At 37.3% G+C, this 25,981-nt stretch overlaps 1 protein-coding gene across 2 annotated transcripts in view; it reads left to right on the forward strand.

The window, feature by feature from the left end:
• Positions 1–25,981, forward strand: part of LOC108966818 (beta-1-syntrophin) — a 126,697-nt gene that overhangs the window by 63,420 nt on the left and 37,296 nt on the right. The gene's annotated exons all lie outside the window — the stretch shown is intronic.

Below are 25,981 nucleotides of genomic sequence, written 5' to 3' on the forward strand. Positions count from 1 at the left end.
CAGAGCAACAAAAATTGCGCATTTAACGTTGCATGTAACGCCGTTGCCGGCAAACTATACGTTTGGATATAAACTTTAAGTTTTCCCATGAAACTCGCTTTAGCAAAGTTTTTTTAGATGCTCTTCTGTGACAGTGAGGTACATCTTTGCAAATTAGTTGGTAGCAGCAAAATTCGCAACAGCCATAGAAATCGTAGTCGATAAATCTTGGTTGATGCACGAATTACTCGATTAGCTTTGCCAAGAGGCTTTGTGGCTAACAAAAGTAAGCGTCGGTTGCACTATAAGTTATATACTAAGTACATAGTAGTTTTCTAGACATTACTCTGAATTTTCGCACACGTCCTTTAAAAACAGTTCATTTGTTGGAACCGCCGATATCGGACCACTATAGCATATAGCTTCCATACAAACTGCACGATCAAAATCAAGTACTTGTATAGAGCACTTTTTCATTTAACGGGATATCTTCACGAAATTTTGCACGAATTATTGTAGAAAGCGAAGTCACAATTTGTGAAGAAATTTTGTAGATCGGTTAACTATAACATATAGCTGCCATACAAACTGCACGATCAAAATCAAGTACTTGTATGGAGAACTTTTTTATTTAACGAGATATCTTCACAAAATTTGGTACGAATTATTGTAGAAAGCAAGGTCACAATTTGTGAAGAAATTTTCCAGATCGGATGACGATAGCATATAGCTGTCATACAAACTGCACGATATAAATTAAGTTTTTGTATGAAAAACTTTTTTTATTGACATGATATCTTCACGAAATTTGGCACGAATAATTGTCTAAAGCAACGCCACAATATATTGAGAAATTGTCTAGATCGGTTAACTATAACATATAGCTGCCGTACAAAGTGAACTATCAAAATCAAATTTTTGTATGGAATTATTTGTATTTGTTAACAGTTTTCGAGTTATAAGTTAAGGGTTCTCCCATAGTTTCTCTAAATTTTGAATTATAAATAGTAATTGAATTATTTTTTAATACTTAGAAGTCATAATGCACTCATTTCCGCTTGCTTTACATAATGTTATTCATGCTCGTATTCGCGCGCGTGTTAAATTATGGCTGTGCATCCACATGTTTACCTCGCGCCATTGCAATTTATTTCACAAATTGTTTACAAATAAATCTAGTATATGTTTGCCGGCATGCTATGCTATGCGACGCACTCACAGCTGCGGCAGCACGTGATTGCAAATACCTTTGCGTAACTGTGGCAAGCCTACGCACCGCAAAAATTGATTACAAATCACGCACAAAAATACAAATCGATTTGCAAAGCAGCGCTCCAGTATGCCAAATATTCCAACTACTGTAAATAACTGATTTTATAGTCCAACTCATACATTTATGGGTATAACTATGCGCTGTTTTTGTAATTACCGCAAAGTCACACGCGCCAACAGACAAATGCTTGCATTAATTAGTTTGTCCATATGTATAACGGCATGTTTGCATAGTTAGTTTCATTTAAATTTGTCCTGCGAGTAGCAGGGGTGGTCAGCTTCTAAGTGAGGTGTGCAAATGTTGTGTTTTGGTTGCAATATTTTTTTTGCACTGCGTTGAGTTGTAGTTTCATGTACACAAATCGAAATGTCATGCCATTAGCTTATTTGGTACACAACTTGTTGTTTTAAGCAGGTCAAACGCTATTTTGTTTTGACTGTGCGTGGATGCTGATGCTGGTTTTGTTTTTGTCATGGTTGACAATTAAAGTGCCTAACAATAAAGCAAAACTGCGAATATTTACTGTAGATATCTACCATATATATACAAACTATAGGCTAGGCTAAACTGGTAGGCTACTAAGCCACGCATAGAGCATTTGGCGGTACCAGTTTCAGTTGATAGGTCTAAGAGGAGTAGTCAGCCTTCAGGATACCTGCGTTTCAGGCGAATTTCAACAGAATCTGCGGTCTATCGGTCACTTTCTATGCCTCCTCCAGTGTATCATAATGTGAGGACGCCAGATGCTTACAACTTAATCTTGCCAATGCGGGAACACTGCAAAAAAAGATGTTCCATTGTTTCCCTCGTGGCCTCCTCTAAACATTTTCTGCAGTCTTCTCGATCTGTCAGCCCTTTTCTGCATAGGTACGTCGCCACTAGCCAGTCACCAGTATTCCAATCATATATAGTATATATTTAGTACTTATATATTAGCATTTTTATAAAAATTATTAAGTCAATCAAAAGCTCCTGATCTACCATAGTAGAACACATCATTTGGCCAAGTTTCGTTTTTTTTTATTCAACATAGTTCCCTTCAAAGGTGGTACACTGACTATAGCGACCCTCTAACTTTTCGATATCATTTTTCTAGTACGATTTGCCCTTTGCTTCATAATAAGCGTCAGTTTCGGCAAAAACCTCTTTATTCGACGACAATTCCACCCCATTGAACATTCTTTTGAGATCTGAAAACCGTCTATGGAAGCCAGTTCTGGGGAATTTGATGGAAGCGAATGCAATTCGAAGTCCAATTCATGGATTTTGATCATCGTTTTCAGTGGCTTGTGACACGGTGCTTTCCCTTGGGGAAACAGCACTTTTCTTTCCTTGAAATATGGCAGTTTTTCGGTGATTTCGTCCTACAAACGGTCCAGTAACGTTAGCGACGTCATAGTCGCTCTTGGTGACCCTTCCCTACTCCATGCGCATCCCTAAATACAAACACTATAACCTTGCTAGCTGACTGTTTATCCATGCTTTGAAGTGGGTTCATTGTGTGCACTCCACTTGGATGTTTGTCGAGTGGACTTCGCTTGATAACTTAAAAGGGTCTGCTAACTCGAACAACTTTAATTTACGGTCAGGTAAAAGTATTTTGCGGACCTTTTCTATGTTTTCTTTGGTAACAACCGAATTCTAGTAGCTCCATCCATAGAACATAGCGTATGTGTCAGGTTGGGGACTTTTTAGCCGCTTCAAATTTCTTGAAGATATTTTCGCAATTAAAAATGAGCAGCTTCTTAGGGGGTTACAGATGCGTGCAAAATTTCAAAACGATAGCTCAAAAACTAAGAGCCGATTCTATTAGTATATATACATACATCTATCTTCATTATCGATACATATTAAATACTTATTGCATGTCAATACAAAACTTAAAGTTTGCTGTTAGATAGAGTTCGAAAACTACACTCGTTAACTTCTTTAAAACTTCGTGCAATTTTCTTTCGAAATTCTTGCTAACAGTTAGCCTTTCACAATTACTTTATACGCTCGTTTGAGTCTTTTTCATGGCAACCGCCAAACAGCCGCATTTGTTCGACAAGCAAATAACGAGTTCGCAAAGCGCTCGTAAACTTGTGTGGAAGCCACTCTCCCCTCTCACGCCTACGGCATGTGCGTAAATGTGGCCATTTGTATGAATGAATTGGGCTGTTGGCCTTGTTGTTGTTGTTATGTGTGTGTGTGTGCGAGTGTGTTATTAATGAATTCGCCATTTTTGCAAGCAACCTAATGGCCATTGTAGGCGGACGAGTAGTAGCAGTAGCATCGCAAAAAACAACAAGAACAATAACCGAAAAAACGAAAATAAAAACCACTAAAAGAAAAAAACAATAACAAAAAAATTAAAACAACAAGAGAACAACAAAAACGGAAATAAAAGCAACAAGAAGAGCAACAGCAGAAAAAAAAAACAAAGGAAAAAAAAAWAGCAAAAAATAAAAACCACAATAACAAAACAAAAAAGTTAAAACAACAACAACAACGAAGATTGCGCATACTTCAGTTTCGTATTCATCAGCTCTGCCGCTGACTAATGAACTTCCGCTCAATGTGCTTTGCGTGTGCGTTGTTCTTCCTTGCTTTGCTTCTTATTTGCCGTTGCGCCTCATATGTCTTCTTCACCATTCTCTATTATTTGGATATTTGCAATTTTTTCTACTCTTCTGCTCGATATTCAATAGTGTTGCCATACAGTTTGACATTTCGGCAACTGATATATGCACACATACATATATACATATACTTACGTTAGGGTGGGGGAAAAAACCTATTTTTTTATTATTATTATATTTTTGTTCTGTTTGGCATTCCGAAAAATAGATTCTTAGACACCGCTTAGAAAATTTATCCAAGTATGAGCTCTTTCTTGAGAAGGGGAAGCTCAGTCGCCCTACAGTTTTCTGTGTTTTCTTGTTATCAGTTAAAGAAAAATTCTAAACGAGCTTCAAAACACTTAAAAAAGGATCTCGTGTCTTAGTTTTTGTAGGAAATTGAATGGTCTCTTATGATTTTTTCGCAAGCCTAAACCTTGACCGCGCAGTTAGTTCGGCTTTCTGGCAGGTTGGACAAACAAGCGAGGCAAATGGGTTCGGTAGTGAGCGAGAGCAAAACAATGTCCTGCCATCGTCGAAAACTCCAGCTCTGAGCTGCCCTTGGGCGAAGCAGTGGAAGGGGAAGTTAAATTTTTGAATTCAAATTCGACGCCTCAAATACCCCATAGACCTCTTAGCACATCAGTCGCAAATTTTACCTTCAGATGTGTTGAGAATTTTAACTTTCGCGCAAATTTTGAATTAGACAATTTTACCTCCTATTTTGTCTCACCCTAACATACACACATAGTCAGTATTTTCATACATTATTTGTACATATGTTTACCTGTTTTTACTGCTTTGGCCTCTTCGTATTCAGTGTGTTGCTTTTTATCAATTCTTCATCAATTACTTTGCGTTTTTTGTAACAGATTCGCTTTTGTTATTCCAAGTGCTTGGCACTCGAGTTCATTTCGGTTCATTAACCTAAATGCGGCGTGGAATGCCAAACAATTATTTGTGCGCATTTGAGATGCATATATTATTGGCAGTCGTAGAATTATAAGCCGAATCCACAAACATTTTTTGTTATACACAAGTTTCTATAATGAATGGGTATCCAAGAGTAAGCTTGTGTAGGAATATCCATTGGGTTTCCTTGAACAAGGTTGTGGCGAGATATTCTAACTGTAACTTTTCATCTTTAAGGTTTCTTGGTATTAAAGCTGTCATAGCAAGTAATCTTCTCCACTTTAAGTTGCACATTTCAAGAGTTCAAAGCACGTTTTAGTGCGTCTACCCTTAAACACTCAACACCGTGGGCGACTGACGCGCGTTCATGAAGGTCTTTCTCTCTTACACTATTGCATGTGCATGTAAGACGAACTCACTCACACACTCACGTACAGTTAAGTGCAATAACAATACACATACTTGCACAAATATGTGAAGACGCTGAATGAGTGCCATAAAATCCATCACCACTGCCTACACTCTACACGCAGACAGCGAAGCCACTGAAAAGGCAGAAAAATGCAGAAGCTAAGTGCAAAGCGCTAGGTAAAGATAACGTCTGCACTTGATCCACGTTGACCGCCAACATAGATGTGTGCGTGTGGCGCAGCAGGAAAATATTATGCGAGACAAGTTGTTAAAGACAGTGGAAGAAAATGCACGGCGCAGTATAAAAATCTACATTAAAAACGTGGTGCAGCAAGATAATAACAACTGTGTCTATATATATATATGTGTGTGTGTGTGTAGTAGTAGTTTTACACCTACATAATTGCGCAAAGCCACGTCTAGGCAGCGTCTAAGTGCACGAAGGCAAAGTCAAGTGAAGCATGCAAATATAATATATACTACGAAATAAATGAAGTCGAGGCGGCATGCTGATGGCTTTGGGTTTGGAAGTTCCATTAAAATGCGTTCAAGGCGTTTGATATGCGTTATATGCAGAACTTAATATGCGTTGTCTATAACATAACTCGATAACAAATGCAGAAGGCATAAGCAACGTTTGAAATTTCATTAGTACCTCAAAATGACCAAAGTTTTGAATTCGATTTGAGAATTGAGAATTTTTTTTTTATTTCAAATAAGAAAAAACCCTTGCAGCAAAGTTAAAATACCCTTCACAGTTACATTTTTAATTTCATAAAATATACAAAAGTATTTTAATTTTGATTTTAGTCGAACGGATTGTACGACAGCTATATGGAATAGAGATCTGATCGGAAAAAATTTATGCGAAGATTGTACCGTTGGCTTAAACAATAATCCATAGAAAATTTCGTGACGCTACTTCGACGAAGAAACAAAGTTTTCGAACAATGAATTGATTTTTATCGTGCAGTTTGTATGACAGCTATATGCTATAGTGGGGCGATCTAAAAATTTTTTTCGTAGATTGTACCCTTGCTTCAGAGAATTATCTATGCTAAATTTTTTGATGATATCTCGTCAAATACGAAAGTTTTTCTTATAATGACTGTATTCCGATCCGACAGTTTGTATGGCAGCTGTATGCTATAGTGCTGCGATCTAAACAATTTCTTCAGAGACTAAAGCGTTGTCTTTGACAATAATCCATGCCGAATATCGTGGATATATCTCTCCAAATAAAAAGGTTTTTCTTACAAGAACTCCAATATGATAGATCAGTTTGTATGTTAGCTATATGACAATAAACCAGACCGAATTTCGTGTCATTTGCGCTGCTCTGCAGGTCTTATCTTGTCTTTTTATGGATAATACTGTGTTCGTTTTGTCTTCAGACAAAGCCTCGGCAGTTTGGCTGCTTCAGTGGTGGCGGAGATATTGTCACATCCAAGTCCGAGGTCTCTAGCTGGAGAGCTCCCAAATTACCTTGTTATTCCTTAAATTGAAGCCTCTTACCTCTACTCTAAAGACCCACGATACCTGGATAAGTAAGATACCCAGGTCGCGTGGTGCAAGTTTACTTGAGCAACTTCTATGCAGGTGCTAGAAATCACAGAATTGGTTCAATGAGAGACAGGTTCTCGTCCTTAACAACCTGCCCTTCCAATCCGTCCAGGAGCTTCTGAGTACAGGGTCAGCGACAGCGGCAGTCGCAATCTGCTGAGCTGAGTTGATGGCGGAATGAGTCCGTTTCTCGTTCGCTTGCATCCTTTGTTCCTGCCTATACTTATGGCCTCGAGAACCGCATAATCATAAGTAAATTTTTTGAGGTAGGCATATACTGGTCTATTCTTTTCCTGGGAAAACCAAGGGTCCGCCACGCCAGAGTCGCTTAATACTCTGGATTAGGAGGTGACAGCTCTTGGTTGCCGCACGCATGTGGTTCCTTACCTCTCCTGAATGCGCAGCGCCGTACAGCACCATTCACACCGGTTGGGATGAGCCGTGTATGCTTTGAAACTTAAGAACTTGCACCACGACAAGGTGCCTGGCTTTGAGGAGGCTATCTTTCTATCTATGACAGCTATATTCTGTATTGCTCCGAATGCATGCTTTTAAATGTAACTGATATCTATAAGAAAAGTGTGAACAAGTTCGCAGTTTTCACTTCTGCATCTCAACTTACGAAAATTTTCACTTAAATTGAGGAAAATTTAAATTTTCGTCTATATTGCTTAAATTTTGTACAAACAGTAACTGAAATATTCAAATTAACCACATCCCGGCACATGTGTGTGTTATCTGTCGTGAGTCGAGTGACAGTTTATGAATACATTATGGCGGTAGTATCCCCAGCACCACCATTCATATAGTTATAGGAGGTATCTGTATAATAGGAAAATGCCAATTCCAATCAGAATGAAGCCAAAATCATTTGTAGTTTTCAATAAACACTGTGCGTGATGCAAGTAAATAGGAAAAACAAAAACAAATGGAAGTCAGCAAATGCGTCTCATTAGCAAAAGCTCGTACATATATATATATATATATATATAAATGTGTGTGTGTGTGTGTATGTGGCCGAATGAGTAATTGGACCACATAACCAATGAACCGCATTCACAAGCGCCGAAGTTGTAGTAATTAGTAGTTGGTAACGGCGTGGCGCCTAAAATCGAGCACTTGAAGTTGCTTAGCGGGTAGAGCGGAGGTGACGGTATTTGCGGCAAATTGCGGAGGAGATACGAGTGTGTACCATGAGCCGAGTGTGGAGCGCAATGCGTTCACATTTTTACATTTACATATACCTTACCGAACGCTTTAGGCTGCTCACCACCCGCTGCTGCCCACTGTTATCCTAGTCGGAGTGCGGCTAAGCGTGTACGCTGCAATTTATGCAAATGCAACTGCCAATATTATTGCATTATTGATGTAGTGCCGGCTGCTGTTATTGTTGTTGTGCTTGCTGTAGTTATAGTTGGCTACAATTGAAGTCAACTGCAAATGTAAGTAGACAGCGGGGTTCCGTGTTACTAAAAGGGAGCTTGTTGTGCATTTGGAGCACCAAACACTCGATATATATTTGCAATTTAGTGATGGTTACCAGACTGCCACATGCCACATGCATTTTGCGTTGCGTTGGCAACAAATTTAGCATGCCATCATTATTGGCTGCCGCGTGCCGCTGTGCCCCTACTTCATACCCTCTAAGTGTCCATACATATGTGCATTTGAATGTAAGTGCATGTGTTTGTGTTTCGCAAACCAAATTATTTGAGAGCAGCGCTTAACGCTGGTGGCAACTCGTGTGCCAACCTCGGCAATTAAATATAAGACACAGTCGCCGACTGCCACAACCATTTTGCAACTTGACCAATTGTTGCCATTGTTCCACCGTCTCAGCCTCCGTATCCGTTAATACGCCCATTGTGTATGCCATGGCATTTATTTATGAAACCACAAACACATGCAGCGTCGTCGACGCCGCTCAGCAGCGGTTGCACCTATTAACCAAACTAGCAGCAGCGTCTTCCTGCGCAGCTTTTCAGCAGCTGGCTGTGTATATATGCGTGCATTTGTGCTATGGCATACAAATTTTGGCCAAAGCGGCTGCTTCAACACTTTACTGGCACATATATGTTACAATAGCAACAACAGCTGCAGTGATGTATGCGGGAAAGCAATTGAGTTTTGGTGAATGCCCTGTGGAATGGTTAACCATTTATTGGCCACAGTCTTCGGCCGCATTGAGCATCCTTAAGCGCATGCTAGGAAATTTGTCGTAATTTAGAAAGCAGGAAGGCTATCTTTGCTGCATGTCCGCTTTGCAATTTATAAACAAACAAAATGTGGAGTATAGAATATAGAGATTATAAGAATGTGTTAAATAGTAAAACTGAAATGTATGTAAGTCCTTTGAACTCATTACTTTACCTTTGTTGGGTTTGTGGCAGGTAATATAAAGTTGGGTGTTTAGTAAGCGCGGTTGGCAGCTGTTACAAGCAAAATTAATACTTTGGCTATACCGAAGCCTGAATACTCTCCACAAATAATAAAGTGTCGATATAAGAACTTGATTTTTATTCATGAGTTTGTATGGCAGCTATAAGCGATAGCAGTCCGATCTGAAACATTTCATCCGAGATGATACCGTTGCTGTAGAAAATAATATGTAATAATTTCGTGAAGATATATCTTCAAATAAAAAAAATTTTCGATACAAAAACTTTATTTCGAGCATTAGGTTTGTATGGCAGCTATACGCTATAGTTGCCCGATCTGAAAAATTTCTACGGAGTTTGTAGCTTTGCTTTAGAAAATATTATGTACCGAATTTTGTCATGATATTTTGTCAAATAAAAAAGTTTTCGATACAAAAACTTGATTTCGCAGTACGGTTTATATGGAAGCTATATGCTATAGTAATTCGATCTGCGAAATTTCTTCGGAGCTTTTACTGCTACTTGAAGAAATAATATATATCAAATTTCGATCGAAATTTCGAGATATATCTTCAAATAAAAAAGTTTTCCTTACAAGAACTAGATTTCGAACATTCCGTTTGTATGGCAGCCATGTGCTACAGTAGTTCGATCTAAAAAATTTCTTCGGAGTTTGTAGCTCTGCTTTAGAAAATATTATATATCGAATTTTGTCATGATATTTTGTCAAATAAAATAAATTTCAATATAAAAACTTGATTTCGAACTTTCGGTTTGTATGGTAGCTATATGCTATAGTAGCCCGATCTGAACAATTTCTTCGGAGTTTATATCGTTGCTTTTGGCAATAATCCGTGCCAAATTTTGTGAGGATATCTTGACAAATAAAAATGTTTTCCTTACAAGAGCTAGATTTTGATCGTTCTGGTTATATGGCAGTCATATGCTACAGTGGTCCAATATCGGCGATTACGACAAATAAGCGACGTCTTAGAGTGAAAAGAGATCGCACATAATATCAGATTAATATGTCCAGAAATGAGGGTTTAATTCACATACATGCCGACATATGGCTGCTGAGACAGAGATGCGTATTAAAAGCCGCTTAAGACTCATCGCGATATTTAAAATTCTCAAGAGAGAAGGCAAGGAGTTGTAATAACTCTCTAAATGATTTGCTTCTAATTATCTTTTCGGAATGAGATTTCATTAGCGAATTGCTTGCTTGTAAATTGTTTAAATGAAAATAAACGCCGCAATGGACTATACCAACACTTGTGTCACTCCCCATCGTTGAATGGCGCAGGTAGCAGCATTAATTTTGAACACACACACACACACAAATATAGTGGCTCTGACTTAGTTGCCAAGCCTTCTAATGAGCGTTTCCTTAAAACTGTATTCAAAATTTCGCCAACAACAAATGTTACCGGCGCCAAATCACATTCTGATTGTGCTGCGCTGAATGAAATCAAATCAAATTCCGGCAAGTGGTGCGGAAACCTTGAGAAAAGTTGAAGCTAAACGCTTATAGCAATTAGCGCTTGCATGAGTGGTGTTGGTGTGTGTGTGTGCGCAAATCTAAACTCTTTTCTAATTAAATTGCACTCATACGCACTGGTGTGCCGAGTTGCAAGCAAACGTGCAAGTAGCGCCATCGGTTGGCTGGAAAGTGTTGCTGCAGCAGCAAAGCGTGTTGCATGTGGCTCAAAAGCGCTAAAGCACGCTGCTAAACACAGTTAAAAACTGCGTCAAAGTTGAGCTAAACAACAACAATAATAATAGGACGCCTTACAATATGCTTACTTCCATGCATGTGTGTGTGTGTGTTTGTGTATATATCAATAGCTGTGCGCATATTCAGCATTCCCAAGCGCGTAGTGTTTGCATTTTTGAACTGTATGCTTAGGTTTCGCCTCGAAATAGTTGAGTGCAAAATACAAAATTCACATTGCACTTAGTTCATAATGCAATTCATGTTGTTGCTGATGGATTGTTGCTACACTTACACGCTGTATTGTTGCAGTTAGTTATTGTTGCGCATTGTTTGCGCTTGCTATTGTTGTTATTATTATTGTAGCACTTAACCTGTTCTACATCAACATTAACATAATATGACTGCAACAAACTGCAGAAACTTTCAAAACACCAACAACAAGCACAAAAACACCATGTACGTGGGGTGGCAGCAACTGCAATGTGTATGGGAAATTTGTCGTGGCGTTGTTCGTGCTGCAATTGTGCGCGGAGAAACAAAAACAAGAAAAAGGCGGCAACAATGGTAAATAATAAAAATTTGATGTGTTGCTGTTGCAGTGGTGCACAAATGGGTGAGCAGCAGCTTGAACTTGTTGAAAAGTGTTCGTTGCGTTTCCATATCCATTGTTGCTGCTAAATTTATAGACTTTCACACACATGTGTGAGCACTTAACGTGTGTTAGTCAACGCATAACGAAAAATCGGTTTATACTTCGTGTACTAGGTACGCTTTATTGATAGAGTGCATTGAACTGAATTGAAAGAAAGCAGAATAGTCACGTATCCAACAAAAAAAAAAATTGTTAACTTCGGTTGGCCCACAATTCCCAAAGATTCACAAATACGAAAGGTTTCATACCAGAACTTGTTTATAAACGGTTAGTTTGTATGGCAGCTATATGCTATAGTGCTCCGAATTAAAAAATTTTTTCCAAGAATGTAGCATTACCTTGAAAAATAAGACGTACCAAATTTTGTAAAAATATCTTGTTAAATGAAAAAGTTTTCCATACAAGAACTTGCTATAGATGAGTCAGTTTGTATGAAAGCTATAAGATTTAGTGGTTCGATCTGAACAATTATCTAGTAAATTGTATTATTGCCTGGGGCAATATGTCATGCTAATTTTCGTGAAGATATCTCGTCACATAAAAAAGTTGTCCATACAACGAAATTACTTTGATAGTTCAGTTTGTATGGCAGCTATATGCTCTAGACTTTCGATATCGGTGATTTCATTAAATTATAAGCTTTTTAGCGAGCAAATAGTATGTGCAAAGTTGCAGAGCGATATCTCAAAAACTAAGAGAGTAGTTGGCGTATATACAAACTGTCCGCTTTAGTTTGTTGCGAGATATACTCCTACACTACTGAACCGATTTTTGTATAACTGAGTACACTCCGTTCAATTTGATGCTAATTAAAAGATAGCATATTTTAAGTCTCAATTGCTTTAAAAGTAAAATAATTTTTTGAAAAAAATAAAAAATTTCAAAGGAAAAAAAATAAATACATTAAAAATTTAAAAATTTTGATAATAATAATGATAAAATAGCAAGAAAGTAGGCCTCGCAAGGGTTGACACAATACAAGTCTTTATGTGAGGTTATGTTCAGAGCCAGGTTCGCGCACGAATCAGTGGCTTTAACGAGACGGAGGAGAATAGTATTAGTCTGCCAGCCATTTCGGTAAGATGGCACTTTTACCTACCGAGGTGACAGAATACTGCCCACGCTAGCTCTTTGTCAAACTAATCCGTTCCGGGTTTCCAGTACTCCTACTCTTTAACCAGAATCTTACTGGCCTCGATTCTGATGGGCGATTCTTTTGGTGCTTCTCATTGCTTTCTCGTCGCTTTGTGGGTAGGTTCTCCCACAGTGTAATCCCTGTGGGGGTTGTGGGTGCTTATGTAAAGGCGGTATCTTTCACCTCTTTGCCGGAGGTTGATTGTGCAAATGAGGCGTTTTGAGCCAAGCCTTGCTCTCCTGCGGCTCTGGGTCGGCGCTGGCAATTACTATTCGCAGCTAACCTACTTAAAAGAGGCTGTACACTGCCAGCCAGCTGTTACCCTGGTAGTAGCCTGAGCGCAACATTAACCAATAATTCTCACCCTTAATCATTATATTTATATTGATGTTGACATTGATATTGATATTGATATGGATATGGATATTGATATTGATATTGATATTGATATTGATATTGACATTGATATTGATATTGATATAGATATTGATATTGATATTGATATTGATATTGATATTGATGTTATTGATTTGATGCTATTTAATGTGTATCATAGCTACAGCAAACCGTGGCGAGATCTACTAGTTCAATGTATACTTTCATTTCATCATCAGTAAAGTTTCATTTCGTTAAATTCTGTTTGACTTTTTACTACAAAATTCTTCTGCTTTCGCTTTAGTTTTGCTTTACACGTCATTTGATTACTTTCAACAGTTTCCGTTTTTGTTTTCACAGTGTAGTTTATGTTTCCAAAACAAGCTTCTCATCCGCTTTTGCAGCAGCACTTTTTTTACTCGTTTTTGCGCTTTCTTTCTGTTTAACTTTGCCCTCTACTCAACTTCGCCTTTGTTGCTGTTGTTTATGTTATTATTCTGCAATTTTTGCGAAAATGTTTGCCATTTGTTTTAGCGCCAATGCTGATATGAAGTAGATTTTTGGCGGTTATTTGCGTGTTTTTTGCTATTGTTGTTGCAGTGTGATAAGGCAATACTTCCCAGCGTTTTTGCAGTTAAAATTATATAATAAAAAACTGAAGAAACTATTTTCTTTATGAAATTCGACAACGCAAGCACGAAAATGTCAATTGCTTATAGCTGAAATGTAGCCTTAGTGTTTGTACTGTTAGAAGAAAGAGAAAAAATATGTGTGTAATCAAAAAACATATGTGTTAGTGTCATCAAGTCTAAAGTAAAACTGTTATTATAGATAAATTTCAATAAATTTGTGCTTAAGTTAGAAATAATAGCTAAAATTTGGGAAAGTATAAATTAATGCGGTAAAAATAATAATCAAAATTTGGGTTAGTTTGGATTAAAGTGGGCAATAGTGCTTTTAGATACATTTTAGTTTGTTTGTAACCTGCTAGCTATTTCGCCATAATCCGCAAACTAAATGTGGCCTTAATAGTAATTAGCATAAGATACCGTTTCACCACTATTTATGATAAGCATCCTTATGACACGAACCCTTGCAGTTAATCCTTTTTTGTACTGAGAGTACGTTTTAAGGGGTTACATGGGTTTACTCGGGTAAAAAAGAACTTTTTTATAATTTTTTTCTCATATAAAAAATGAAATATTTTATTAGAATTTTTTACTGTTACAAATATATACTATTAACAAAGAAATGCTGAAACTTTTGGAAAAAAATATTTTAAACTCGGCCATTGCCTCGCTATTTCCAGTGACCCTTCGGAAAAAAGATGTGTCCGCGTTGGCAGAATAACTCCTTACAGGACTTACCTAAAGTGAAAAAAATACGTGTCTTAGTTAAAAGCTTAACTTAGAACTTAGAACAAAGAAAAAATAAAAAACTGAAAATTTGATTTTTTTTAAATATTTTTAATCGAGAAAAATTCTTCGTCCAAGAACTCCATAAATTTTGATGAAGATCATTTGAGTAGTTCTCGAGAAATCTTGCGAACCAACTTCAAAAATACAGTTTCGAGAAACGCGTTTAAAGACGGCGAAATTAGCTTAGCTTTCCTCGAACGCAAAAGTTCTCAAGGCTGCATCTTCGAAACTATTACTCGGAACAACTTGAAAATGTAGGACGTTATTCTAGAGGTGTTGTTTAATAAGACAATTTAAACTGGTAAACACATGTAACCCCTTCAAGAGTCACCCTCCAAGTTTTCGATAGAGTTTTTGTAGCACGACTTGTTCTTTGCTTCAAAATAGGCCGCATGACATTTTTTTTCACAGCGATTTTTTTTTTTTTTTTTTTTTTTTTTTTTTTTTTTTTTTTTTTTTTTTTTTTTTTTTTTTTTTTTTTTTTTTTGAGATATGAAAACAGAAAATAGTCGCCTGTGGGACAGATGTGGTGAATAAGAAGGATATTGAAGCAATTTGAGAGCCGAATCATGAATTTTCGCCAGAGGTTTCACGTGTTCATCGCGTGCAGTCCGTTCAGTCCATTCTGATGAGTGTCGATTGTAATTCGGTGTGAAATGATGGAGCTATGTTTTATGCAGTGTAACATACCGATGCAAAAACTCGGATTTATTACGCTTGAATATCTCCAAACATTAATCCGTCTCATCGTCGTTGTTTTTGATCAAAAGTGAGCTCACGCGGCATCCACTTTGCACAGACCTTTCTCATACCCAAATATTGGTGCATAATATAGTATACACTTTCAGTTGATATCTTTAGAGTGCCTGCCATCTCGAAAATTTCTCATCCAAAATTATTTTATGGACTTTTTTGATGTTTTTGTAGGTCGGTAACAACATCTTTAGGGCGTCCACTGCGTTCACCGTCTTCGGTGCTTATTTCACCACGTCTAAACTTAGCATACAAATTCGTAATGGTTGATTTTGCTGTAGCAATGTTCGAAAACTCGTCATCAAGCCAAGTAAATTCGTATGTAAAAAAGCCAAAGTTTCACAATTTTTGCAGTGTGCATGGAGTCATTACCCTCTTAGAACAAATATCTATCCTCCAACACCAGTTTTTGCTTCTTATTCGCTTTAAGTATATCCAAATAAACACTCTAATCCATTGTTTACTCAATAAACTCGATATTGCCCACTCCGTTACTAGACATACACTCACATACCATTACGTCATTTCGAACGTGTTTTACAAGCTTTTGCTTATGGAGTGCAATATCGTTTTTTCTCCAAACAAGCTTACATTCTTTTATTCCAAATATGCAAAATCTGCTTACGTCAGAGAAAATATTCCGTTTTCAAAACTCCACCAGCTTGTTAATATATTCATTGGGATATGCACCTCGCTTTTGCCTGTTCGTCAATGAAATGAGTGGCTCCTTTCGTGCGTTTTGGCTCCGATAACCAGCTTTTTTGAAAATTTTGCGCACGTGTCAGCGCAAATGGTTTTCTGGAACGTTATTTTTCATCAGTTTTGCAACATTTGAAGCCTTCACCTTTAGATTTTTCTTATACAGCATCGTCTTCGTAAACTTCACAAATTTCATTGGTGGCTTGCGTGGCATTCTTGCCTTTTTTATACAAAAATTTCAAACTACAGCGAATTTCACCATAGTTTTTCTTATTTTTGAACAGCTGTAGCTTTTTTACAACTTACTATAAATAATAATTTTTTATTTATGTGTTTAAGTGAAGCTTAAAATCTCACCTTTCCAATGCTGACCTTTCCAATATGACACAATGTGATTGATAGCACGGGAGGTATATTATACGAGGATCTGTATGACTGCAACGACATCTATTGACAAAATGCGAAAATACTTTTTCAACTGGCCAATATATATTATGTGGGTTTGCGATATTAGGGTGCTAAAAACTGTGCAGCAAACTTAATGTTCGCTGCTTGAAGTATAAATTTGTAAAAATATCATCTACTTAAGTACAAGCAACAATTAATGCACGAAGGCTGCTTCAAAATCTACTTTGCTTCAATAATTTCTGATAATATTCAAATATTGCCAAGCAGTAAGAGTAATTAAACCTCAATGCGTCATTTCAAAGAGGTAATTAAATTTATGCTTAATAAGATTTAATTAAAGATACTTACATTAAATATAATCTCCACTAGAATGTGTGAATTGTGTGTCTATAATACCTAGGCAATGCTATGTTCGAATATTATAAATTTCTGTTTGTTAAAAGCATAGTTACCACTAATGTTACTCATACGACCTGTCGCCCAAGTCATCCAGCAAGAATATTGCATACCTTGACTTGACTTGTGGCACGCTGTGAAAGCGCTTGTCGAATTTCTAATAATTATATAATTATTAAGGCGCATACAACAACACATAATACTGGCACAAAGCCAATGCCAATCTTGTTAAAGGCAGCGAAATCCAATAAGTCTACGGCCAGTAAGTTTTTGACCGGTGTTTAAGAAGAAGCTAATTCGAGGCAAACGTCAGCTGTGGGCGTGTAGGCTGCAGCTGGCAGCAATATGCTTAGGTTGGTATCTATATATATACTAAGGTATATATACACACATATGTGCATCTATTTGTTTAAGTAAATGCTTTTAATAGCTGCAATCAATTTACAAAGCAAAATTTAGCCAATAATAGACAGATATTTCGAAAAACCAATTACATCCTTAGACAAAGTCATACACACACACACAAGCACACTAATATGGCTATAGATTTTTGCTAAGCAACATAATGTACTAACATTTATTATAATGAGTTAGTAGCGGCATTTAGTATGATAAACTCAATTTATATGTGCCTCAAACATATACACATATGCGCATACTCAAACACGGCCTTGTATTTTGTAGTTGGCATTGTAAGATATGCGCAAGCGGCTTAACCACAGCAGCCAAGCGTCTAACCGCATGGCTGTTGGTGAAATATCTCTACTTGCACATGCTAAATACATATATAAAGGGTGTTCTTTTGGGCTTCTGCTTTGAACGTAGAAATAAAATGCTTATAATTTAATGTTAGGATCAAGAACGTAAGATTTATTATAAAGACAAGCAGTGGTAAACGCAATATTTTCGCTGAAGTCGTGGGCGACAGGTCGTATGAGCAACATTAGTGGTATATTGGCTGGAAGACGTGTGTAACGGGTCTTATAAGTAACATTAAAAATAATTTCGGACAAGCGATCGAATAAATTCCAGCCGAGAAGCCCAAATTTCGAACAATTGGCGCCTCTGGTGAATATGGCAGCAATAACGTGACAATATGTGATCTACCAAGGCTTCTATCGTCTCTGAAATATGAGCTGATTATTCTCTTCCAAGACACCAATCGACTCAGGAATATCGCCACATCACATAACCCCCAAAAAAAATATGGTGCAGCGGAGCTGAATCGTTCGATCTTGAAGGACACGCCACTGATCAACGAAGCGAGTTAATGCGCTCACTAAAAATCGCAACTGTCGAGCAGGTAACTTTATCGAAGGAGACTATTCGCTTACAGAAAAAGATACTGAGGAACTAATCTGCTGAATGAAGCTGCCTAAACTTCATGATGATGATGACGTAATCGCCTCAACAAAGTTGCCTAAACCTCATGAGGACGCAGTCCTGTCCGCTCATAGAAGCACACAGGTAGACACAAATAACAACTGTCTTCAAGATAGTCAAGATTAACCTACAACAGGCTAGTGTCGCCTCGGCGGTAATAACTAACTACGTAGCCTCGGATCATTCATGGACTGAGCTCTGACGAAGCTTGTCGCTTCTATGAGCTAAAGTCCGAGACACAGGCGCAAATATTGTTGGAATGTGATGTCACCTATCACCATGATAGGCCAGGTCAACGTAGGCAATGCTATTGTCGCCTCGGCGATAATAACTTTATAAGTACTCACTTATGATACAAGCACTGAGTTCTGACGAAACTTGTGAGCTAAAGTTCGAGACTTCGGCGCAAATATTGTTGGAATGCGATGAAGGGACTAGATCAAGACTGACGCATGTTTGACGCAAGCAACCGAAGCAAAGTCAAATTAATCCAGCAATTACTCGATTTTCTAAGGCCTTTAGGATTCAAGAAACAATATGAAATACTAAGGGAGTGCAGTAGACCTATGGTCGAATTGCACTTCTTACCGATATATCAAAGTCTGGCAAACCAAACTTGATATCAGCTGTTTCAGCTGTCTAAAAAACAAACCACGAAACAAACAAAGGATTTCCTTACTTAAAACGACACGTCTAAAAAGCATCCTTTACATGTACATATGTGCGTGTCTTAGTTGTGTGCTTATCTTAAGGCAGCTATCTTTGGCCGGAGAGTGGTTGATTTGTGCGGCTGTTTTGGGTTTTCTTGGTCGGTTAGCTCACCATGCGAACACTCAACTGCACGATTGAGTTATTTTACTTATGGTCCAATAAAATCTATGAATTCTTATAGCTATAATTACCATAGTTGCATTAAAAATCACAAAAACCAAAATAGAGCCTTAGACTCAGGCTTGAAATAATGAGTATATCAATGCTGCCTGCCTTCCATTTGGCATTTAGCGTCTTAATATTGCTGCTCGTAGTTTCCTACCGGCTATGCTTGAAAGTTCGGCGCATTTTGATTGATATGCAGCGCAGCTAGTATCCATTTTCTTACGCATACCAGCACACAGTCCACACATAATTGTACTTAATCCCGCTTTTGTGAATGCGTGCTTGAACGTGCGCGGAAATTTCCGCAGCAGTTAACGCATAATTAAGGCGCATTATGTCGGCAGTCCAACTAACCGTACTGCTGTGCCTAATTGCATGCTTAGCTAATCTAAACGCTTGCCACGCCTCCGTTAAGCCGAAATTTATTCATAGATCGCTGAGCTAAGCGGCATTGGCAAAAAATATAACTATAAGGGCGCTGTCAAATAGATGTGGTTGAGCGTCTGTGTTTATGTGTGGTGTGTATGTAGGCGTGCTGCATTTGTAATAGTTTCGTGCGCCCAAAATAATACGACAGAGATTTATGGCGTACATTATGTGCGGCTATTAATTATTGCATACTTTTGGGCGTGCACTGATAACTAATACATGGGCGTTTCTAACTATTTGTACTGAGAGGCTAGCGGTAATGTCAAGTGCATTTTAAAGTGTACGTGGAATTGATAATAAATGAGAGCGAGGGAGGAGAAGAGCCTTCAGAAACTACAGACTTAGTTTTGGCTCAAAACGGAATTTAACATTTGAATAGCTACATTTACATAATATAAGATAATAGAGATGGGGCGCACTTCTGAAAGAATTAAAGTTTGTATTTGTTATACCTAAAACAGGCATATACAAATTTTGTAACAGAAGGAAGTCTTGGACACCATGTAAAATATACGCATCAAATATAAAATCTATAAAGAAATAGCGTGTTGAGCTAGTCGTTTTAGCCTTGGCCGTCTGTATATACCTCAACTAGTCCCTTAGTTTTTAAGATATCGTTCTGAATTTTTGCATACCTTCTTTTCTCTCCAAGGAGCTTCGTTCGTTTTCGGAATCGCCGTTTTCGGCCCACTATGTCATATAGTTGCAAAACAAACTTAACAATCAGACTCAAACTCTTGTAGAGGAAACTTTTTTATTTGACAAGATATTTTCACGAAAGTCGGCATGGATCATTGCCAAAAGAAATCGTGTAATCTTCGAAAAAATTTTTAAGAATGGACTACTATAGCATATTGCTGCCATACAAACTGAGCGATGAAAATAAAAGCTTTATATCAAAACCCTTTTTATTTAAAAAGCAACATTCACAAAATTATACGAGAATTATTTGCTAAGAGAATGAGACAATATCCGGAAGAAATTGCTTAGATCAGACTGCTTCTGCATATGGCTGCCATACAAAGTGATCAATCAAAATGAGATTCTTGTATGCCAACTTACTATTTGACAAGATATTTTCACGAAATTTGGCACATATCATTCACTAAATCTACGGCATAAACTGCAAAGCAATTGTTTTGATTGGAACATGTAGCTTTCATACAAAGTGAACAATCAATATAAGGTCCTTGCATGGAAACCTTTTTTATTTATCAAGATGTTTTTACGAAATTTTGTGAGTATTATTGTCGGAAGCAACGTTACAATCTCCAAAAAAAAAAAATTCAAATTCTACAGCTATAGCATATAGCTGCCTTACAAACTGATCTATGAACATCTCGTTCTTGCTAGCTTGCATTAACAGTACATTTTTTTCACTAACATTTTATAGCACCAGTATTTTCCATTTTATGCACTTTTAATTAACTTCGCTTTATGGTTTTTTGAAATCCCCCGACTTGCTATTCACACTCCATTTAACGTTGGCTCCCATCTTTAATACCTTTTCCGAGCAAACTTCACCTTTGCCTGACGCCAATACAAGTAGAAGTAAATCTGCACAAAACATCAAAACTTGCCAGCATCTTCGTTGCTTAAATGCCCCGGCGACAGTTGGCAAAACTTGCATCCGCTTCAACTTTAAATAAAACACAACAACTATATGTTTGTTGTGAAGCATTTCAACTTTATATGATTCTTATCTTATCTTTTGCTTGGAGAGCACATTGAATTGTAAATTGCATTGCAAACATTCACAAATCTGCAACTATTTTGCAGCTTACGGCTGTTCTTTTAGGCCACTGCTGAAAGATAAACTGCAAAGTTTCAATCTCCGCCGTGTGACCGCCGTCCGTGCGCACCGCCCGCAATTCCATTAGTGTGAGTGCATCAACTCGACTTGTCCACCCACCCCCGCCAACGCAGCCCGTGGACCGCCATAGTGATGCCCGGCGACCGGCGCCCGCAGCAGCGGCAAAGTTGAAAGTGCAACAACGAAAAATACTTGGAGCGGTTATTAATATGCAACTGCAACTCTTGTGCCGGCTACGAGAGTGGTTGCGGCGCAACTCTTCCAATAATAAACAAAGTCCGTACAAAATACAACAACAACAATGCGGCGCTTAGGCGGAGCGATAACAGCGCAAACTACATCATAAATTCGTGCAAACTGCTGGCAATGTGTTGGTTGGGGCGTGTGGCGGTGGCAGGCGTTGGTTATGCCAGCAGAACACTTGAGAAATAAATTTTGTCGCTTTCGGTTAGAATGTGTTATTTTTTTTTTTTTGTTGTTATTGCTTCCTGCGAACTTTGCTCGTGGCGACGACGGATGTGAAGGTAAGGGGTAGCGTCAAGGCAAGAGTTTAAAAATGGGCGTGGACTTCTTACGACCACTTGGTGGACACTTTTGAACATTTTGTACAGCTATAATGCCTGAAAAGCAGAGCTCCACCTTTTCCTTTAATATATACTATTTGTGTAAATGTGCACTTAGCGGCTTATTTATATACAAATATAGACATAAATGAGTATGTATTTACTAAATAATATATTTGGTTGCGCAAAATAAATTCCTAATTTAAGTTTGTATACATATTTAAGTATAAGCAGGCGTACACTAGGGTGTGAGTTTTTTCACAAGTTTATTCTTTTTTCGCAAACGCCGCCTGCAGTATCAGCTTTTGTCTTAGAAAATGTTTGAAGCTATTTATTTTTGATTTAAATAATTTAACTCACATATTTTACTAGTAATTTATTTACTTTTGCCATAGATTTTTTTCCTTCAAAACAAACAGACGTACAGTTTTGAAAAATATACCTTGTACTACAAAATTTTTCGCTCTACAGAGACGATGATAATGATCTTTTTTCATAAAATATTTCTTTTAAAAGTTATAATCTGTTTAAATATGTTATAAATCAAATGTGCTGTATTCATATGTTACACCATGTCGTATGAGCAACACAGAACGTACAAATCAGTGGGATGATATTCCTTTCGTGCACCATGTCGTATGAGCAACGAAGCCTGTACGAATCATTAATGATTGCTCATGTCGCTTGATGTCTAAATTTAACTGCGTTTAATTGCGTTTAACTTTTGAAGGAGTAGTTTTCTGGAAAAAATTATTAAGAGCTATTTAAAAGAGGATAAAATTTTCTTCCAGAATATAAGAATTTCTAGGTTATTGGTTTACTATTATTTAATGAAAAGATCGATATAGAACGATTTAATCGATTTAATCGACCGGTGCTTGATCCTAGAGAATCTATTGTTTGATGAAAAAAATATTAAAACATCTCATATAAAATATATGGGAAGACTAAAATGACTTAAGCAAGGATGAAATTAATATTTTTGTACAAAAACTGAAACTTCAGTGGGCGTTTGAAAAAAAAATAACTAGAACCAAACGGTCGTTGATTCAAGTTTTCTAAAAGGAACTTCATTTTTATCGATCAGTTTGTATAACAGCTATATGCTATAGTTGTCCGATCTGAATAATTTTTTCAATAATTGCAGTGCTATATTGAATAATAACATATACCAGATTTCGTGGCGAAAACTGGTCAAACAAATAAGATTTCCATACAAGGACTTGAGTGTGATCGGTCAGTTTGTATGACAGCTATTTGCTATAGCGTTCCGATCTAAATGATTTTTGTAGAGATTATAGCGTTGCTTTGGATAGTATTATATGACTAATTTCATGAAGATACCTTGACAACTAAAAGTTTTTTCCATACAAGGACTTGAGTGTGATTGTTCAATTTGTATGAGATCTATATGCTATAGTTATGCGATCGGAACAATTTCTTCAGTGATTAGAGCACTACTTTGTGTAATAACATATACCAAATTTCGTGGAGAAAGATTGTCAAATAAAAAAGTTTTTCATACAAGAACTGAATTTTAAGCGATCAATTTGCATGACCGCTATATGTTATAGTAGTCCGATATCGCCGTTTCCAACACGTAAGCAGCTTCTTGCAATAAAAACAGAATTTGTAAAATTTCAAATCGATAACTAAAAAATTTACCGACAAATTTGCAAATATACGCACAAGGATGTAGCGCACACCCTATTATGCACAGACATACGCACAAAATTATATATACACATTCGAAAGCGGCGGTAAATGCGAGTTTAATAGCGTTGTTGTTGTACTTGTTTATACCCAAAACGCACTTACTTTCTTATAAAAGTTTATTGCCTCCACCTCCACCTCCAACTCCAACGCCAGCAATTCAAGACAACCCTTTCGATATCAGCCCGCCAACCCATCAATTTGGGTAGCATCATAAGGTGGTGTGGGTGGTTGGAAATTGCAATGCAAATTTTATTTTTATTCAAATTTGATGTGGTTACTTTGGCGAATGGACTTTAAAGTGTTTATTTTGACACACTTTGTAATCATTGCACTTCGGTGAATACACCCCGCCCCACTTAAATGGCGCACAACGAGGGACTTACAGCTTTGCATAACTATAATATTTGAGCTAACTTGCGAGTGTTTCAGTGCGACTCGCTGGGACTTTTGACGCATTAATTTGCTGTGGTTATATGCAAGAAAAAAGTTGCAAAGAAAATGGTGGCAGTTAAGCCGCTGGCGATAAAAAATGCCAATCGATGACTTGAAGCAGCTTTAACACAGAATTTAGTGGAGAGGCAGTAGAAAACCAACATCTCCATGAGTATGCGTAGAAAAGTAATATGTAGAAGAAAGTCAGAATGTAAAGTAGCAAGTTGCATTTCAAAGGCAATCCTCCACATATAGTGGCAAGAAGGACTCTGAAGACGGCAAAAAATGGCGTTGGCTTCAAATGCTGATGACTTAAAATAAAAAGACTTTGATGCCAACATTTCGTTGTAGTTGTTGTTGTTGTTTGATGCTTCTGATAACAACTGCTGTTGCTGTCGCCTGCGCTTTTGATGATGCGATGATAGTGCAGCATATTGCAGCTACGAGCTTGATGAAGCCATTGTTAACGGAACATATGTTGCATGTAACGCTCTACAACGTGGCATTGCATGCATGTAGATGTACATGCGCACTTCTTTAAATGCATGTATGGCTGTATGTGTGTGCGCTGTAAGTGCTTATACATATGTGCAACAGCAATTTAAGAGCGGTGTTGAGTGGAATTTGCAGTGGCTTTCAGCTTTTAAAAAGCGACAAAACGGTAAATGCTTCAATGTGCACATGTACGAGTAAATTCGTACTGAATGCAGCTGTGTCTGTGTTTTCACCAGCTATTAAAGTACAAAGCAGTCAGTGCCAAGTCTAGAGTTAACTACCACAGCAATGCCTGAAAAATTAAAGTGTGTCGGCAAAACAAAAGCTATCGTGCAACATTTTGCCGCAGGCTTAATAAACAAAGTGAAATGCTGAATTTTGTTATGCGTAGGCGCAGTCCAACGTTTCATTGCCGCATTACACCTGCCTATTCTTTGTACTGTTTTTTGATGCTGTACATTCTACAGCTGTGCTGGGAAGTGCGTTGGCTGCGTGGCTAAAAAAAAATTTGAAAATTTCGATTTGTAGCTTGGAACACATTGAAGGAAACGGCGGAGATACTATAAATATATATTAAGAAATGATCCGCGTAAGAAGCTGAGTCCACGTGACCATGTCCGCCGGTCTGTCTGTATATATGCGAAATAGTCCGTCAGTTTTTGAGGTATTGGTCCGAAATTTTGCACACATCTTTTTCTCCCTCAGAAGCTGCATATTTGTCGTAACCGTCGATATTGGACGTCTATAGCACATATCTGTCATACAAACTAACCGATCAAATTTAAGTTCTTGTATGGAAACGGGTTTTATTTGACGGGTAATTTTCATGAAATTCCGCAGAAATTATTAAATGCATCAATGGTATAATTTCTGAAGAAATTGTTAAGATCGGTTCAATATAGCATATGGCTGCCATACAAACTGACTGAAAATCAAGTACTTGTATGGAAAACTTTTTTCTTCGAAGAATTATTATCAAGAAATTTGGTGTGAATTATTATAAGGGGCAACTATATAATATCTGAAAAAATTGCTCAGATCAGACGACTATAGCATATAGCTGCCATACAAACTGCCTGATCAAAATCGAGGTTTTGTATGAAAAATTTTTTTATTTGAGAAATTATTGTCACCAAATTTCGTGTGAATGATAACAAAAGAAAAAGATACAATACCTGATGAAACTATTTCGATCAGCGCTCTCAAGCATATAGCTGTCATACAAACTGGTAGATCATAATCGAGTGCTCATATGGAAAGCTTTTTTATTTGAGGATTTATAGTCACGAAATTTGTGTGAATTACTATTATATACAATGCTACAATATCTGAAGAAGTTATCAAAATCGGACAACTATAGCATATAGCTGTCATATAAACGCTCTCTAGCATATAGCTGTCATACAAACTGGACGATCATAATCGAGTTCTCATATGGAAATCTTTTCTATTTGAGGAGTTATAGTCACGAAATTTGATGTGAATTATTATTATATATAATGCTATAATATCTGAAGAAATTATCAAGATCGGACAACTATAGCATATAGCTGTCATATAAACGAACCGCACAAAATGAAATTCTTGTATGGAAAAATTTTTTGT

This window comes from Bactrocera latifrons, unplaced genomic scaffold (assembly GCF_001853355.1).
Source record: "Bactrocera latifrons isolate USDA-ARS-PBARC rearing strain unplaced genomic scaffold, ASM185335v1 scaffold_17, whole genome shotgun sequence".
In the NCBI taxonomy this organism is placed as follows: Eukaryota; Metazoa; Arthropoda; class Insecta; order Diptera; family Tephritidae; genus Bactrocera; species Bactrocera latifrons.